General features: G+C 43.4%; 1 protein-coding gene across 4 annotated transcripts in view; it reads right to left on the bottom strand.

Annotated features, from left to right (window-relative positions):
- The window catches only part of LOC126355089 (cAMP-dependent protein kinase type I regulatory subunit), a 267,006-nt gene that overhangs the window by 57,185 nt on the left and 190,869 nt on the right, over positions 1-18,952 (bottom strand). The window lies entirely within an intron of this gene.

The following is an 18,952-nucleotide window of genomic DNA, read 5'->3' as shown; positions in this document are numbered from 1 at the left end:
CAGCGCGAGGCGAGAGGCGTGTGCGATGCCTACTGTCTTACACCAACAATAATAGCACATCTCAACGTGTAATCATACTTAAATCTCACTCCGTGTACACTGACGCAAAAAAAAAAAAAACACAACACCGAGGAGGAGACTTGAGACATCAACGAAAGTCGCCAGGCGGATTTCTACACCTGGATAATGATGTCTATAAAAATTTCACACCTGTCGCATAAGAGTGACGCTTGTAGCGCCACTATGATGATACAAATCAAGTTAGTTTTTAATAGACGCTTTAATGGTCGTGAGGGTTAGTCACCTTTCAGATTAGACGTGGTGAATTGATGTTAGTCAAAAATGGTTCACATGGCTCTAAGCGCTATGTGACTTAACATCTGAGGTCTCTTGCAATAGCATCGGTGGTTTCATGCCAGTCACACTTTAAAAAAAAAGGAGAGAGAGAGAGAGAGAGAGAGAGAGAGAGAGAGAGAGAGAGAGCCTAACTAGCCTAAGGACATGACACACATCCATGCCCGAGGCAGCATTCGAACCTGCGACCGTAGCAGCAGCGCGGTTCCGGACTGGAGCGCCTAGAACCACTCGGCCACAGAGGCCGGCGATGTTAGTCACGAATGCCTATAAACCGACAAAGACGTGTAATGAGGCTATAAGAAGCTAGATGTTCCTTCTGCGACACTGCAGAAAGACTTAGCAGAAATCTTGTTGCTGTTGTTGTTATTGCTTCAGTCCTGAGATTAGTTTGATGCAGCTCTCCACGCTACTCTATCCTGTGTAAGCTTCATCATCTCCCAGTACCTGCAACCTACATCCTTCTGAATCTGCTTAGTGTATTCATCTCTTGGTCTCCCTCTACGATTTTTACCCTCCACGCTGCCCTCCAATACTAAATTTTTGATCCCTTGATGCCTCAGAACATGTCCTACCAACCGATCCCTTCTTCTAGTCAAGTTGTGCCACAAGCTCCTCTTCTCCCCAATCCTATTCAGTACCTCCTCATTAGTTATGAGATCTACCCATCTAATCTTCAGCATTCTTCTGTAGCACCACATTTCAAAAGCTTCTATTCTCTTCTTGTCCAAACTGGTTGTCGTCCACGTTTCACTTCCATACATGGCTACACTCCATTTAAATACTTTTATAAAAGACTTCCTGACACTTAAATCGATACTCGATGTCAACAAATTTCTCTTCTTCAGAAAAGCTTTCCTTGTCATTGCCAGTCTACATTTTATACCTTCTCTACTTCGACCATCATCAGTTATTTTGCTCCCCAAATAGCAAAACTCAAGGACAGCTCCGAGGCATTCACCCTGTAGCGTGCATTCCACTGAACTCAAACCACCGCCATTTGAAACTTAAGTGGTGTCAAGCGAGAGCTCATTGGAGGGCTGTTGTATTTTCTAATGAACACTGGTTCATCACTGGTGCCAGTGATGGCCGCGTGTTGGTTAGGAGTGGGCCAGCTGAGGGCTTGCAACCAACTTGTCTGCATGGACCTACACCTACCTGGAGTTACCGTCTACGGTGCGATTTCGTATGACAGCAGGAGCATTCTCATGGTTGTCCCACGCACCCTCACTGCAAATTTGTACGTCATTCTGATGATTCGACCTGTTGGGCTGGCATTCATGAACAGCGACCCAGCAGGTGTTTTCCAACAACATAACGCTCGACCTGATACTGCTGTTGTAACCCAACATGCTGCATAGCGTATTGACATATTGCCTTGGCCGCTCCATCATCATATCTGTCTCCAACAAGCTTGCATTCAATATTCTAACTGTTACACCGGTTATTAAAATACCAGCATTTCACATTTGCAATGCCTTATCTCGCGCTTACATTAACCTGCGATTTGGCAATGTTCATCACTTAAATATGTTATTTTGACAAATGTAGTCGCGAAATTTCATTGCTGTATATTATTATGTTTTGGTGTTGCGATTTTTTTTCCGTCAGTGTAGCAGTAAATCAGTCGTACGACAAGTACAGAACAAAAGAACACACTTGAAACAAACGGGCGAACACGTTAAGTCTAGTTTACAAGACGACACTACGTTGCAACTGCGCTACAGGCCACTGCCCATGCGCGCCGCGCAACTCGGTGGTGAACCTATACACTTTCGTCGTGTTCAACTTTGGCGATACTAGTTGCACGAGTTTTGAGGTTACGTGTGTTCGTAGAGAGTAGACAATCTGAAATATGAAGTGGAATACGGAGAATAATGTTCGATTTTTGTGAAAAAAACCTCCTTTGTTTTCGCTTTTACAGTTTTAAGGTTTTTGAGTTACGCAATACAAAACTTCAGAATATAAAACATTTTTTAGATATTATGTGATAAGGGTATGAACTGGTTTTCCGAACTACCAGTTCATGAGAGGGCAACATACCAATGACAATGCGAAAAATACTAATCCTAAATCAATTTCAACGTAAATGAATATATGACCTTAGCCTTGCATTGGAAAGCGAAACCTTAATTGGGTCCTGAAGTTAATTAAAACGAATGTAAATCACTGGTACACAGGCCGTGAGAGCGAGCTCTAGACGTTAAGAACCTGTGAAGATGTTAGCTTCAGTGGCATTGCTTCGTGTAGTTTAAATATAGAAACGAGCAGCATTATTAACTTTCGGACGATTTCGATTTCGTAATAGTCATCTAATCATACGCCAATTTAGATTAAAAACAAAATTTCCCAATATATACATTTTCTGCTAAAATCGACTGCAAGCGACTAAGCAAAACACTCGGCGCGGTGGCCAGTGGCAACGGCCGTAAAGGCATTTCCCCATATACAGTCGCTCCCATTAGACACCGCGCCGAGTTATCAATTAAATTTGCGCTGATAATATACAATTTTCGTTTAAAATTACGTATAAAAACATGCAACATATATGGGAAAAACGATTTTTTTTAATGTAAACTGACTGCGAGAAAGAAAGAATTGGTAGATCATGCGTGAGCAGCGCCTATTAGACGGAGAGGGTCCGACAACCGATCAGTTCCAGTTATTCCATCTGGAAAGAGGTACACGGCTCGTGTTGTCTGTAGTTCAACCGTGCTTAGACAGTCAATACCGCAGTTCTATCGCGACCGTGCCAGGTAGGGCTCTCAAAAGGGGGAAGTGTTCAGGCGCCTCTGAGTGCACCAAAGCAATGATGTTCGGACGTGGAGGAGATACAGAGAGACAGGAACTGTCTATGTCGTGCCTCACTCAGGCCGCCCAACGGCTACTACTGCAGTGGATGACTGCTACCCACGGATTATGGCTCGGAGGAACCCTGACAGCAACGCCACAATGTTGAATAATGCTTTTCGTGCAGCCACAGGACGTCATGTTACGACTCAAACTGTGCGCAATAGGTTGCATGATGCGCAACTTCCCTCCCGACGTCCATGGTCAGGTCCATCTTTGCAACAACAACACCATGCAGCGCGGTACAGATGGCCCAACAACATGCCGAATGGATCGATCAGGATTTGCATCACATCCTCTTCACCGATGAAAGCCGCACATGTCTTCAACCAGACAATAGTCGGAGACGTGTTTGGAGGCAACCTGGTCAGGCTGAACAACGTAGACTCACTGTCCAGCGAGTGCAGCAAGGTGGACGTTCTCTGCTGGTTTGGCGTGGCATGATGTGGTACGCCACTGGTGATCATGGAAGGCGCCGTAACGCCTATACGACACGTTAATGTCATCCTCCGACCGATAGTGCAACCATATCGGCAGCATATTGGCGAGGCATTCGTCTTTATGGACCACAATTCGCCCCCCCCCCCCCCCAGCTTAGTATTGGAGGGCAGCGTGGAGGGAAAAATCGTAGAGGGAGACCAAGGAATAAATACACTAAGCAGATTCAGAAGGATGTAGGTTGCAGTAGGTACTGGGAGATGAAGAAGCTTGCACAGGATACGGTAGCATGGAGAGCTGCATCAAACCAGTCTCAGGACTGAAGACCGCAACAACCACAACAACAACAACAACAACAACATAACAACCTAGGCAACGTAAACAAATATCAAAACAACCCTACCAAATCGTTAATTAATTTCCTCAGAAAAATTCGCGATGTTGACAACAGCCAACGACGCCTGGCGGCTGCCCTCGCGCGACTGCCCGTTATGTTCGTCACACTTGGTCACGCCCCGCACGACGCATGACGCATATCGCGCACGGCGCGCCTCGCGCTCGCGGTTTAATGATCAGTGACTTACTTACCACCCCGTCGTCATACCACTGGAGGACATAAACCAAGTAAGCTAGATTAATGCATGAAACTAATATCGTACCTAATTATGTACAGATTTGTTGAAAAACAAATATGTAACTATTCTTTAACAATGTTAGGCTAATTAAATGCGGATTCGTTTTCATATTTTACATAATAAGTAATTATAACTTCAATACCTGCGGGACGCGCATGACCGGAAGAGATGACGCCAAACGGTAGAGGCTTATATCTAGCAATATTGAAAGTATGCCGTTCTAAGAGGGATAGTTGCTGTTAACTCGTTTTTTTGATTTTTTATTTTCCTACCGAGTACCAGACAAGACGACGCCTGGACCAAAATATTACTACTTAGTCTCAAAAATGATATCGACAGGAAGTGCAAAATGGCTAAGCAGGCATGGCTAGAGGACAAATGTAAGGATGTAGAGGCTTATCTCACTAGGGGTAAGATAGATACTGCCTACAGGAAAATTAGAGAGACCTTTGGAGAAAGGAGAACCACTTGCATGAATATCAAGAGCTTTGATGAAAACCCTTCTAAGCAAAGAAGGGAAAGCAGAAAGGTGGAAGGAGTATATAGAGGGTCTATAGAAGGGCGATGTACTTGAGGACAATATTATGGAAATGGAAGAGGATGTAGATGAAGTTGAAATGGGAGATATGATACTGCGTGAAGAGTTTGACAGAGCACTGATACACCTGAGGCGAAACAAGACAACATTCCTTTAGAACTTCTGACAGCCTTGGGAGAGCCAGTCCTGACAAAACTCTACCATCTGGTGAGCAAGATTTATGAGACAGGCGAAATACCCTCAGACTTCAAGAAGAATATAATAATTCCAATCCCAAAGAAAGCAGATATTGACAGATGTGAAAATTACCGAACTATCAGTTTAATAAGTCACAGCTGCAAAATACTAACACGAATTATTTACAGACGAATGAAAAAACTGGTAGAAGCCGACCTCGGGGAAGATCAGTTTGGATTCCGTAGAAATGTTGGAACACGTGAGACAATAGTGACCTTACGACTTATCTTAGGAGAAAGATTAAGGACAGGCAAACCTACGTTTCTAGCATTTGCAGACTTAGAGAACGATTTTGACAATGTTGACTGGAATACTCTCTTTCAAATTCTGAAGGTGGCAGGGGTAAAATATAGGGAGCGAAAGGCTATTTACAATTTGTACAGAAATCAGATAGCAGTTACAAGAATTGAGGGACACGAAAGGGAAGCAGTGGTTGGGAAGGGAGTGAGACAGGGTTGTAGCCTGTCCCCGATGTTGTTCAATCTGTATATTGAGCAAGCAGTGAAGGAAACAAAAGAAAAATTCGGAGTAGGTATTAAAATCCATGGAGAAGAAATAAAAATGTTGAGGTTCGCCGGTGACATTCCAATTCTGTCAGAACAACAAAGGACTTGGAAGAGCAGTTGAATGGAATGGACAGTGTCTTGAAAGGAGGGTATAAGATGAACATCAACAAAAGCAAAACGAGGATAATGGAAAGTAGTCGAATTAAGTCGGGTGATGCGGAGGGAATTAGATTAGGAAATGAGACACTTAAAGTAGTAAAGGAGTGTCGCTATTTGGGGAGCAAAACATCTGATGATGGTCGAAGTAGAGAGGATATAAAATGTAGACTGGCAATGGCACGGAAAACGTTTCTTAACAAGAGAAATTTGTTAACATCGAGTATAGATTTAAGTGCCATGAAGGCGTTTCTGAAAGTATTTGTATGGACTGTAGGCATGTATGGAAGTGAAACGTGGACGATAAATAGTTTGGACAAGAAGAGAATAGAAGCTTTTGAAATGTGGTGCTACAGAAGAATGCTGAAGATTAGATGGGTAGATCACAAAAAATTTAGTATTGGAGGGCAGCGTGGAGGGTAAAAATCGTAGAGGGAGACCAAGAGATGAATACACTAAACAGATTCAGAAGGATGTAGGTTGCAGTAGGTACTGGGAGATGAAGAAGCTTGCACAGGATAGAGTAGCATGGAGAGCTGCATCAAACCAGTCTCAGGACTGACAACCACAACAACAACAACAACAACATTAAACTATAAAAAACAATAAATATTTTTTTTTACTTTTGGAGGTCTTTGTATCGGGCTTTTTTTAAAATTTTTAATTTAAGTTTTATCTTACAATGAATTCCCCAAAGCCATGGAAAGGGAAATCAAATATTTATTGGACTCATTACCATGCCAGTGGTTATTAACGAATATAGGATCATAAGGAGTAACTAAGAAGTTTGTGACTAGATTGAAAATTTTTAGGTAGGTAGTATCTAGCTTGTTATCTTGGATGCTAAACGAACTTTGGGGTATACCACAAGAAAGTGTGGTGGAACCCTCGCTGTTCACGTTACACAAAGGTCTAGTCAGATTACTGTGAGCACTGCCTGTGTTCGGCGTCAACGTGAAGTATACCCTCACAGAAAGCAGGTGGCAGCACTAGCAGTGGAGGATTTTTAAAGCTTATCGGGATATGCGGAAAACTGTGCAGTTGATGTAATGGAGCGAGCCTTCTGACGCCCAAAGGAGCAAGATCACTGGATTTCGGGTCAAGTGTGGAAGCATTTCCGTAAAGACTAAGTTTGCACACTGCTCGTATGCCGCCATGGTTAAAGTAAGTCGTGCATGGCAAAATGGCGCTATCCAAAACCAGCGCTGGGGCAATTGTGGATGTTCCAAGCGCCGTACACGTCAGAGGTGAACAACGGCTGTGAAAATGTGTAAGGGCAAAGACGTGCAATTTTTGAGTAACTGATCGCCCTTATGAATCAAGGGGGCTACCAACAGTTCCTCCTCAAGGACTGTTGCTGCGTATGGGTCTCCTCAGTAGGCGCCTGGTTCATGCGCCCATTCTGACTGGTGCTCATATGTAACGAAGGATGGAATTTGCACACCAATATCGCTACTGGGCTGCAATACAGTGTCGACAGCTGACCTTTTTAGATGAATCACGTTTTATGGTCCGTCGGACTGAAAGCAAACAGCCTGTACCAATGGTTCGAAGGGTCGAGGCCGGAGGATGGAACATAACGGCCTGGGGAATGTGCTCCGGTTGACCTCGTAATTCTGGAAGGCGTAATGGATCATGCCGCTGTTGTTGAGGACAACCCCTGCATGCAGTTTCTGTTCCACGGCACGATGGAATCTACCGACAGGACAATGCAACGCGTCACACTTCTCGTAGCGTATATGCGTAGTTCGACGAGTACCAGCAGGGGTTTACCATACTCCCCGAGCCACAAAACTCTCCGCATTTAAAGCCAATCCAGAACTTGTTGGACCACCTCGACCGAACTGTTGGCGCCACGGATTCTGAGCCGAGAAAAACGGAGCAGCTAGCCACGGCACTAGAGTAAGCATGTCGGCCTGCCAAAACCTCACTGTCTATTTCTGAACGTCTCGCATCGGTCTGCATTACAAACATGGTTATTCACGCTTTTGACACGTGGTCACATTAATGTGACTGGACAGTGTATATTAATGGCCTAGCAGACAATATTAATAGTAACTTTTGCAGACGATGCAGTCACCCATAATTAAGAAATAACTGATAAAAATCCAGTGCTTGATTTGTGCGCTCCCCGTACCAGTACCTCTGGCGGAAAAAGAAAGCAGAATCGCAAATTTTGAGATGTGGCACGATGCAGCGGCTGAAGCAAAACCGTTGTATTCGCACGTCGCAGGTCACAGTACCACAACCTCTTTTCTTACAATTTAAGCACTGGAAAATTATACTAATATCTAGGCAGATCTTAGTGCAAAGATTGGCAACTTGCTTTATATATTCAGAAATCGAAAATGGTGTACTACGTAAAACGAATGAACTTCCATTCCTGTGACTACAAGAAGTCCCAATTGGAATCAAACAACCCAAATCTCTGTGTGTAACGATTCGTGGAGATATGAAATGGAATGGAATGGAATGGTCACATAGGCTCATTTGTTTGTGAAGCATATGGCAGAATACTGTACACTGGGAGGATAATGCGAAAATGCAATCATTCTACGAAGGAGTATGCCTACCAAAAACTAATGCTGCCTATTCTAGAATATTGCTTAAGTGTGAGAGACCAACACCAAAGCCGACCAAAATGAGATATTGAACGCACACAATGAATAACGGAACTAATGAATTTCGTTTAGCCCACGTGAGAGAATCACGGAGACGCTGAAAATCTGAACTGGCAGACGGTTATTGATACACGCAAACTATCCAGCGAAATCGTACTTGCAATGTTTCAAGATACAATGTTAATCGAGGAATCTAAATACAACAGTCCCCATTGTACTCCTTCTGCAGGGATCAGAAGTGCTAGATTAGGCTAAGAACAGTGGGCACAGAGGGGATTAAGCTTAAGCAATCGTTCTTCCCACGGGAGGAGGCCCCATGCATGACGCACTGAGAAGTACCGTAGCCACCCTACTCACCAGAATACGATGCAATAATAAACGTACTGAACGCTCATTATAACAACAGCAGCTACCTTCCACATTCACAAGGGATAACCACAAATCCGAAATGTCATTCTTGAAAAGTAGAAAAGCATCTATGAAATTTTTACTCTAGGACCAGAAGCCCCTTACATACATAATGTAGGTTGTGCTATTCTCCGTGAAACAGCGGCTATCGCCATAAAATTTCTCTCCCCCTGGAATCTTCTGTTTTCTCCACGGAAGCATATGCCATTCGAGAAGCGGTGCTGTATGACAGGATAGTATTATCTCAAAAACTTGTGATCATGTCCGATAAAAAAAGTGTAATTAAACTCCTTGCAGCAATCGTGCAGTATGATTCAGACTCAAACTTATTTTGGATATCAAGCAAGAAGTGGAAAAAAATAATCCAGTTACAATTTATCAGACGATGTGACAAAAGGTGGTTTATTGGGCAAACACGAAGTCGCTTCCGAATGACTCTTCCCGGAACAAGTGTCTGAACATCTGAATTTCTCAAATCTGATGAGTCCTATCAAAATGGAGTTCGACCTGAAGATTGGATTGATGCAAGCTCACCACGCTAGTCTATCCTCTGCAAGTCTCTTTCTTTCTGCGTAACTACTGCAACCTACATCAGTTTGAATCAACTTCCAACTTCATTGACATAATACAGATGAAGAAATTTTCTTCTAGCTTTGCTCTAAACTTGAAGAAAAACAAAAAAATTGAATTTATCGGGTCGCACAAATTTCCGAATGAAACCAAGTGTACTGTAGGCAGTCTTCAGAAACAGTGTTTACAAATTGCTGTACAATCTGTATGTAGCGCTCACTGTTCTATGTGCCATAAAAGAATGTGTAGAAGATTCGTTCGCCTACTTTACAATGCTCACCAGAAACCAGTTTCGTTTGTGTAGAGACGACCTGTGCAGTTGATGCGCTTTTTCCGTAATCTAAATGCGCGAATTTTGTGCATTCATCGCAGAACCGTGCTTCATCGGGCCATAACCAATCAAAGTTCTGCACTCAGTCACTTGACTTCTGGAAACTACTTTAGTCTTTTTAGTTCGTAGTATAGGCACTCTGAATTCGTTGCCTAGTTATTGCTCTGTTTTCTGGTTGTTTGTCCTTCTCGGATGTGTGTGTTATATCTTGTGTCAATAAGTAACTACCCAATTTTCCCATAGCGTGCAATTAAACGCGCAGCAGATACGTCCACAGTGTGGTTGGTCTCTAGTGAATTTGGTTAGTCATACTGGGGATAAAACTGCTCTCAGACTTCTGCGCCGATGCATAGAATCAGCGAGCAGTCTGCTTAAAGTGATCCATGAGCATTGGGATTCCGGATACCTCGTGGAGAGTCACGTATTGGATAGCGACTCGAAAGACGCACAGGAAGTTGGAGTGCTCTGTACCACTCTTTCTGTAGTTTTCTGAAGTGGATATTAGCCGCGTTGCCCCATACCATAGTAACATATTCTATTACTGGCTTTATTAGTGCCAAGTAGTGTGTGACCCCATATTGCGTGAGAAGCGTCGACATCAGGTTGAGGAGGGGAAAAGCCTTCATAATTTACCCGACGCTTTACCCTTCACCTCACAGGCGTGCGGTCCCCATGTCAGGCGTCTGACGAGTATGACGCCGAGATATTTTCCGGTCCGCGACGCTGAGATAGGGCTTCCCGTAATTCGGATCGGCAGTAAATCTTCAGGCAGCTTTTTCCTTGTTATTATAAGGGCCTGACCCTTAGCCACATTCATGTTGAGCTCTCGACTTGGTGGCCCATGATCGTAGTTATCTCACGATTGCCGAAGACGAAGTCTCGTTAGTTGCGCGTTAATACCAAGCGGGAAGAATGCAGTGTCGTCTGCGTAAAGAGCCAGCTCGATTCTTGGCGTTTTAGGCATATCAGACGTGTCCAGGTTGTATAACAGGGTGCCAAGTAGAGACTCCTGCGGCATTCGCGCCCTATCTGTCGCGTTGTAGAGTTGCAGTCATCAGCGCGGACGTCAAAACTTCGCTATTTCAGATAGGATTTGAGCGCCATGGGATACCGGGACCCCCAACATAGTAAATCTGCCACACGCTGTCAAACGCCTTTGACACGTTTGGGAGTACTGCCCGGGGCCACATTCAACAATTTTTGGAACTTACTCTTTCTCATATAAAGATGTGTTTCTTTTCAACTCTTGAGCACTGTAATACCAATGATACTAGATACTTTCGAGAAATGCAATTTTTATGTTTACATCCAGGTAACCAGCAGAATAGCGTTATTGATTTACACTGGGCAAAAAAATTTACACCGCCAAGCGAGATCGTGCTAATAACGCGTAACACCGCCTGTAACCTAGCTGCCGGCCGCGGTGGTCTAGCGGTTCTAGGCGCTCAGTCCGGAACCGCGCGACTGCTACGATCGCAGGTTCGAATCCTGCCTCGGGCATGGATATGTGTGATGTCCTTAGGTTCGTTAGGTTTAAGTAGTTCTAAGTTCTAGGGGACTAATGACCTCAGATGTTAAGTCCCATAGTGCTCAGAGCCAATTGTATAACCTAGCTAATTCCCTCAATTCGGCAAGGAAGATAGTCCATAAGTTTCTGCAGGTACGCTACATCCAGCTGAAGCTCTGTATTGACGAAGAGTACTGCAGATCTAACAAACAGCAGTGAAGTTCATTGACGCGTTTCACCTGCTATTTCTAACAATCCCAGCATTTTGTATGGGATTCAGATCGGTTGATTTGGTGGGCTTGTCGAGATGAGGTAGGGTGCCTGGGTGTACGTCAAACCAGGAATCCGTGTAGCGCCGTGAACGGCTCTGAGAACATGAGTGTGCACAGCTCAGTCATCACGAACATGCAGAAAAAAAGACTTGGTCGGCGGGGATGTTGAAACAAACATACTGGCTCATGTCACGGTCATCCGAATGTGTAGGCCCAAGTCAAGTTACGAAAAACACCCGCAAAACAACAAAGCATCACCTCTGGCCAGCGCTAAAATTCGACACGCCGCAGGTTACACGTCTCGTTGGGCGGTCGACACAGTCGACGTCTTGCACATTTCAAAGAGGCAAAATCGTGACTCGTCGGATCAGACTACACGCCTGTAGTCACCTACTTTCCAGTTTCTGTGCTTTTTGGGTCACTGATGACGTCTAGATTTGAAGCCAGCAGTGAGCAATAAATAGTCTTTTGCTAAGCACTCAACTCCAAGTGTCCATTGCATGCAGCTTCCTTCACAATGTTCACCGTGCTACAAGGCTCGAATGATACATCATTCCTCGAAAGTACCTCGAACCGTCTGCGGTGATACACAGGCAATTCTAAAGCGAGCGAACACGCACACACGACTGATGCCTGCAGAGGAGGGATAAAATGACCACCCGCCACCCCTTCTATACCGTCTACTGTGCTCCTAAGCAGGCACTGTGTTCTTTTTAAGGGAGTACTAATATTCAGTCACCTGGCCTTACTATCAGTGCCAGGATACATGTTGTCAAAACAAAAAACTGTCTACGCCTTAATTTTTACTGATGTGTCTAAGATTTTTCGATCAATATTGTGAAAATGCTTAGTCTTTCAGATCTTTTCAAGTTTCCCCAGAGGAACCAACAATCTTCTGATTTCCGAGTTTGCTTAAAGCTGATACGGTAAGCGAAGGAAATTGGAAAGCTACACGCCTCGCCTTGCTGGAGAGAGTGTCATGCGCTACCGATGCACGGATATCTGAGCGCAGTGCCGCGCCATTGCGAAAAGACGCAGGGAGATAAATGGCGGCGAGGGGGCAGTCGTGTCGCACGTCGCGCCGCCCGTTATTCATGCCGCCAGATATGTGATCAGCCGCGGCGAACACGATGTCTAAATCATGCCGGGCCTAAAAAAAACGAAACGCTCTGTCCGTGTTCTTCTACGAGCGTGCCCCATAAAACAGCGACCGCTAGCATTAATCTATGTATCTAGCCTCCGCTAAGAAACTGTTCATGTCACAAAATAGACCATCGTGCGCTAGACTCCTGAGAAATTGCGATAGCCGTCACTGCGTGGGAATTACACCCTCTTCGTTATTTCCCCTGTAGCTCCTTCATCAAGCGTATTTACGATACAGCTCTCTTTTCCTCAAATATAGTAGAGGACAAATACTGGCTACAATATTTCATAATGTACACAGCAAAGAGAATGACTTGAGTCGCACTGAGTCAGCCCAAGACACTTCATATCTTTTATTGCTGTTGTCGTCGTTAACATTAACCCAAATACTGGTTTGTGGCAGCTCTTCACGCCGGTCAGTTCTTTGGAAGCCACTTCATCTCCCAGCAGTTACAGCAATCAACAACCATTCGGCCCTGCTTCATTCCTTCGTCTTGCTATTTTTACTCTCACACTTCCCTCCAATAGCAAATTTGTGATCCTTCGATGGCTCAAAATAAGTCTAATCAACCGACCTCTTCTCCCTAATTCTACGAAGTACTTCATTAGCTGCGCGATTCACCCTCCTATTCTACTGCATTCTTCTGTAGCACCACATTTTAAAAGCTTCAATTCTCTTCTTGTCAACACTGTTGACTGTTCATGTTTCACTCTACACATAGCAACTCCACCAAAAAACTTTGCAAAAGACTTCAACATTTAAATTTACGTTCGATGTTAACAAATTCCTCTTTTTAAGAAATACTTTCCTTGCTATAGCCAGTCTGCATTTTATATCCTCTCTACTTCGGCCAGAATCAGTTATTTTGCTGCCAAAATAACAAAAATCATGTGTCTGATTTCCTAATCTAATTCTCTCAGCATCACCTAATTTAATTCAACTTCCCTTATTTAACTTTTCTTCAAAAATGGTTCAAACGGCTCTGAGCACTATGGGACTTAACTTCTGAGGTCATCAGTCCCCTAGAACTTAGAACTACGTAAACCTGACTAACCTAAGGACATCACACACATCCATGCCCGAGGCAGGATTCGAACCTGCGACTGTAGCGCCTAGAACCGCTCGGCCACTAGGCCGCCTAACTTTTGTTCATGCCCATCTTAGAAACTCTTTTCAAGACACAATGCTTTTCGTTCAACTGCTCTTCCGCGTCCTTTCCTGTCTCTAACAGAATTACAATGTCAGTTCCTATTTCTTCTCTCTGTATGTCAATTTATTCTCCGAATTTTTGTTTGCTTTCCTTTACCGCTCGCTCAACGTACAGGTCGAACCACATCGGGTACAGGATACAACCGTGTCTCACTCCTTTCTCAACTACTTCCCTCCTTTCATGCCCTTCGAGTCATAATTGCACTTTCGTTTCTCTAAAAGTTTAGTAAAAGCAAATAGAATAACTTTTCGCTCTCTGTATTTTATCAGTGCTATCTTCAGAATTTCAAAGAGAGAATTCCAGTCACCATTACCAGAAAGTTTCTCTAAAGTTACGAATGCTATAAACTTAAGTTACCCTTTTTCGATCTATCTTCTAAGGTAAGTTGTACATTCAATATAGCCCCGCGTGTTCCTACATTTCACTGGAACCGATAGTGATCTTCGCGACATTGGCTTACCAGTTTTTTCATTCTTCTGTAAAGCGGAATGACTTATTAAACTGATAGTTCGGTAATATTCACATTTGGCAGCTTCTGCTTTTCGTGATTGGAATTATTACAATATTCTTCAAGTCTAACGGTATTTCGCCTGTCTCAAACGTTTTGCACACTATGTGGAATAATTTTTCCATGGTTGCTCTCCAAGGATCTCAGTAATTCTGAGGGAATATCGTTTAGGCCAGGGGCCTTATTTCCTCTTCGATCATTCAGCGCTCTGTCAAATTATTCTCATAGTATCGTATTTCCCCATCTTGTCTTCATGTACGCCCTCTTCCCTTCTATAATATTTAATGGGTTGCCATCCCAGCTCTTTGTATTCATGCAGTTGCTTCTCTTTCCTCCCAATGTTTTTCACTCTTCCTACAGACAGCACTTTTCTTTCCTCGAGTGACACATGCTTCTATACCCTTGCATTTGTCCTCTAGCCATTTCTGTTCAGCTGTTCTGTACTTTCAAGTCTCATTTTCTTAGACGTCTGTAGTGCCTTTCGCCTGCATTAAATTCAGTACCTCTCGTGTTATCCCGGCATTTCTACTAGGCCCTGACTTTTTAGCTATTTGATCCTCCGCTGCCTTCACTATTTCATCTATCAAAGCCATGTATTCGTCTTTTATTGCATTCCTCTCCCCTGTCACATTCCAACGTTGCTTGACACTCCCTCTGAAACTCTCGATAACCTCTGATTCTTTCAACTTAAACAAGTCCCATGTCTTTAATTTCCTTTAGGTTTTAACTTACAATTCATAAACAAATTATAGTTACAGTCCACATCAGCTCCTGAAAATATGTTACACTTTAAAATCTGGTTTCGAAATCTGTTTTACCATTAAGTAAGCCATCTTAAAATTCCCTGTCTCCATGTCGTTTCCACGTAGCTTACACAACCCTCTTAAACAAAGTGTTAAGATGGTGTGCATTCAGAAGGGCCATACTATGTGGCAGTATGTGGCTGCAATAGCGTTGCCGTCAACTTTGATGCTACATGGTTGTAAGACATGGCAGTAATGCGTTGTGGCTGGGCAATATTCCTGATGGAGAAAACCGTTGTAGGAAGTTGCCAACGTATTGCCGCAACCATCGGTAGAGAATATTTCGTATGCTTCCCTCACACACTCACCTTTCTTCTTTCTCTTATGCCATCAGCACTGCAGTGTAGAATTATAGAATCTGAGCATTGAAACAATATCATGTCACTTCAGTTCGAAAGATGCTGTACTAGATTTGTTGTTTGTTATCTACAGGAACTCAGCAGTGAGCGAATGAGACAACCGTACATTCAACAAGTACGACCGAAGTAATTAAAAGTAATACAGAGAGTTTCAAAAAGAACTTTACTATTTGGAAAATTCATATAAATTAAATCATAGTACCTACAGAGATGACAGCAGTGTCAATTTGTAGGAAGAAATATCAAGTTTTGTCTCGCGTAGTTCGTTAGGGCCGAATCGCACCGCACCATAAGGAGCGCTAGTGGCAGCTGCGTTAAAGCTGGCTGCCTTTACTGGAGCCGGCCTCGGTGGCCAAGCCGTTCTAGGGGCTTCAGTCCGGAACCACGCGACTGCTACTGTCGCAGGTTCGAATCCTGCCTTGGGCATTGATGTGTGTGATGTCTTTAGGTTAGTTAGGTTTAAGTAGTTCTACGTTCTAGGGGACTGATGACCTCAGAAGTTAAGTCCCATAGTGCTCAGAGCCATTTGAACCTTCACTGGACCAGAGCGTGCGAGCTGTTTTGGTTTGAAGAATCGAAGTCGGCGACAGCAGCTCAGCGCAATTTCTGTAACAAGTACGCTAAAGATCCTCCTAGTAGGCCTACAACTTACGAGTGGCATAAATGTTTTGTAGAAACAGGGTGTTCGGTTAAGACATGGAGCACGTTTGACGACGTTGCTGAGCGAGTGAGAATCTTTTGCATTTGAAAACGTACAGATTGTTTATCGTAAAAGCAATGAAAGACACAGATAAATTTGCTCCCAAGAACTTCTGTGCGGATATGTTAAATCGATTACAAGAGGATGAACATCTATTTCTTGGACAAAACCATCTTTTCACTTAGTGGGAAGGTTAACACACAACTTATGATTTGTAGCAATGAAATCCACATCAAACATTGCAACATGTTCGTGATACCCCTAAACTGAACGTTTTTTGTGCATTGTGCAAGAACAAAATGTACGGCCCCTTTTTTTTTTACCGTCGAGGGCCGGTAAGCCGGCCAGCCTGAATGTGCTTTTTAGGCGGCTTTCCACATCCCGCTAGGTGAACACCGGGCTGGTCTCCACGTTCCGCCTCAGTTACACGAAACACAAACTTTTGAACACGTTCGCACTATTTCATGGCTTATACTAGACGCAGACAGCTGGAGTATACTACTTGTGTCACGCGGGGTTCTGGTTGGCGGCAAAAAGCACATCCGGCCACCCTCTGCAACTAACACTGCCAATTCCGTAATAATAAGGTTGACCCGCGTTGGCGCGGGACAAGGCCCAATAAAGGAAAGAAAGAAAGAAAGACATATAGAAGATCGATAAGGATGATGAACAACGAAATGTTTACTTCATGCAAGATGGTACATCACTCCAGTACCTGGCTGACATCCGGGATTTTCTAAGTGAGCGCTTTCCATGTCAATGGATTGACCATGATGCACCAATAGCATGGCCCCCACTTTCCTCAGACCTGACCACACTCGATTTTTTTTAAAAATGGGAATTCATCATGGATACAGTGTTTGTACCTCCTGTGCCGGCTTCTCTACCCGAACTTAGGACACGAGCAAGTTACACTGAGCAAGTTACACCTGCAATGCTACCGCGAGTTTGGGAAGAAATTGACTTCCGACAGTACTTGAGCAGATAAACCAACAGAAGTCACATACAAAATATTTAGTTTAAGATAAAAAAAACGTGACGTGTTTCCCTACAAAACAACACTAAACCCAGCCCTGTATCTTCTTTCAATAAATTTATATGAATTTTTGAATTTGTAAAGACCTTTTTGAAACATCCTGTATATACAGATAGGACAGTAAAATTACCTTCACAAAAGGGGGTTGCCTAACAAAAATTAGTGAATTCTGGAAACTGTTTTAATCACTCAAGTAGGCCTCTGACATGAATAATCTGAGTTTGTCCTGGTTTCTGAAGGGGTCTTCAGCCGTGATGAAAAGAAAACTTCTAATTTTTTTGTCCAAATTCCTCACAACTAAGAGTTTAAACGAAAAAGCCAAGGTTACAAGAAATGTAGACCATTAAATTCTTCTTAGATTGAGTACCAAAACTATGCTATTTGATCAAATTTTTATATAGAAAATATGCGCCAGAAAATGGCCATTTTAACACTTTCCGAAATACACTAGTCTCCTCGCTACAAAGCGTGCACCATCTGAGAATTAGCCAATTTTGACGCAAAATTTTATAGGAAAAATTTTGTAGAGCATCAAATTGTATTTTGAAAAGTCAAAGAAAGTGACAAAAAACCTAGCCAGTAAGTAAATATCGCCTTGATTCAATAGGGCGTAAATAACATGGTTAACGATCAACATCGACTTTCTGCTTTCAGTTACACGGTTTCTTCCAGCGTTCACTCACCTTAGTTTTCAGCACATTCATTCTCTGCCTGAGTAGATATGCGGAAAACACAAAAAAGCTGTGTTTTACAAGTTGTTCGATGTCTTTAAATATCCAAACGACTTCGAAAAGGTAGTGCGTTGTAGATGCAGCATTTCCGTTGCACAGGTTTGTCTTGGGAAACAAATGAACTATTTTCTTCCACAATTACAAAGTATGTAGGTTACATCAAGCGTTGATATGGCAAAAAGGTCACGATAGATGTACACCACACTTGAACCAATGATAGGAGCACAGAATCAGCTGAGCAGATGCGCAGAGCCACCGAAAGAACTGCCCAAGCCGTCACCTTACTGCATCAGTGTCAGTAACCTCAGCAAATGATTTATTTCTGTCGAACGAACAAAAGATACAGCGCCTCATTTCTTCACTGATAGCACAACTTGAGGGTGAGCACTTCAATATTATAATAAGTATTAAGCAAGGTGCCAAGGACGCCGAAAGTGTAATTGTAGCTACTTCTGTTGACGTTGCTCAGGACTCTGTGTCGTCGTCGTTGGGGAAGGACACCGTCCTTGTGATGCAGACTGCTTCAGCTCCATTATCCATCACACATTTTTCTACAGAATTTAGACAAACGGAGACAAGACGACGTAGTCTATAGCCCCTAAACTTCAAGTCGTCACAAATATCGAAAGACAACACCCTGCTCTTGCATGCCTTCAGTGGTTGCGATAAGACTTCGTCGTTTTTTGGCAAAGGAAAATAAACTGCTGAAGATATTGGCGACGAAGGACAACCTAAAGCAAGCAGCATAGATATTCAGCAATTCCAGTTCTGCTGGTGATGAGGTTGATGAGCTGGACAGAAGTCCATAGCAGCTTTGTACTGCAAAGGGGAAACGAAGCCATTAATGTCCTTCACTATGAAATCTTTGAAAAATGTATTCAAGGACATCATTCAATCTCACCTCTTTGCCTCCTAAAGAAACAAATGCTCGACAGCATTCTTTGAGAAAGCATTTGCAGGTTCAAGATTGGAAGAGATAGATCCACTGCAATAAGGCTGCAATGCTTCAATTTTCGGCCTCTTGCCAGTTCCTCGAGG

The sequence above is a fragment of the Schistocerca gregaria genome, chromosome 3 (genome assembly GCF_023897955.1).
Source record: "Schistocerca gregaria isolate iqSchGreg1 chromosome 3, iqSchGreg1.2, whole genome shotgun sequence".
NCBI classification, from domain to species: domain Eukaryota; kingdom Metazoa; phylum Arthropoda; class Insecta; order Orthoptera; family Acrididae; genus Schistocerca; species Schistocerca gregaria.
The sequence above is the reverse complement of the archived record's forward strand: the minus strand, read 5'-3'. Positions and strand labels throughout refer to the sequence as shown.